Below are 1,221 nucleotides of genomic sequence, written 5' to 3'. Positions count from 1 at the left end.
GGGTCACAAAATGGCGGCGCCATGCGGAGCCCGGCCGTCAGCCCCGGCCCCCTTCCTCATCCTCCCCAGGTCGCCGGCGCGGCACCGCCGTGGGCATCCGGCGGCGGGTGAGCGGCTTCCGTGCCCCCGGGAGCGGCGTGAAGGCCGGTCCCTGCCGTGGCGGTCCCGTACGCTGCGAGCAGCGTTGTTCGGGTACCGCTGCGCGCAAACGTGTGGGATTAAACACAATTAACAGCAGGATTAACGGCGGGCTAATCGAATCCAGCCAGAAACGAGCGTTTCGCTTTCCGATCGGAAAGCTGGAGGTGCAAAGAGCATACCGGGAGGAGGGGGGGGGCGGGAGATCACCCTCCGCCCCGAGAGGAATGACGGCATTTTTCATTTTTTGTGCTTCCTACAGCGTTTGCGCCAGTAAATCTCTCTCGGAGCACGATAAGGTATGGCAGCAGCGTGTTGCTGCTCTAATCCTCCCTGTTCTGTTCAAGGCAAAAGGCAGTGTTCTCCGATTTCTCCCCACACCCTCACTCTCACCCAGGCAGAGGAAACCATGTTGTCTGCGCTGTTTAAGGTGACCTCGGTTTCTCCCGGCCTCCACAGCATCTCCAGCCCTACTTTTTAATCCATCCTAAGATTTTTCTCGTCCGTAATCGGTGCTAAGGCACCAAGTGACACCCCTTGGTATGTCAGCGCTGCTCACTGCATGCTCTCAGCACAACTGACTTCAGTGGAAAGGAGACGGAGGCTCTCAACGGTGGAAAACCGTGGCTGTTCAGCGTCCTTGGGGATCAAGCGAGCAGATGGACGACCGCAAACATTAAGCTGGTCTCAGCGCCTTAGGCTGAAAGCTGATCAGAGGTCATAAATCACATAAGGTCAGGCTCTAGCAGGAGCGCTGTGAATTGCATCAAATGTTTACATGGCATAAAATGCTGAGCGGAAAAGTCAGAGGGAGTCGCTAGGAGGAGGGCTACACAAAACTGGTATCCTGGCCAGCCTCCGTGACCCTATACAGTGGGAAAAGGGGCAGAGGAACTTCTATAATCGGGGGTAAGAACTGCGTGAAAAAGCATTCCTGGTGCGCTCTTAACACTGCCCACAGGGTTGGCCTTAGACAAAAGACTCCTGGTGGCTGCTTAAAAATCAAATACTCGGGGGGCGGGAGGGGGCACTAACAAATCTCTCCTTTCAGGCTTATCCCAAACAAATGACTGGTTGTCCTCT

The sequence above is a fragment of the Haliaeetus leucocephalus genome, unplaced genomic scaffold (genome assembly GCF_000737465.1).
Source record: "Haliaeetus leucocephalus isolate CR32 unplaced genomic scaffold, Haliaeetus_leucocephalus-4.0 Scaffold773, whole genome shotgun sequence".
Taxonomy (NCBI): Eukaryota; Metazoa; Chordata; class Aves; order Accipitriformes; family Accipitridae; genus Haliaeetus; species Haliaeetus leucocephalus.
The sequence above is the reverse complement of the archived record's forward strand: the minus strand, read 5'-3'. Positions refer to the sequence as shown.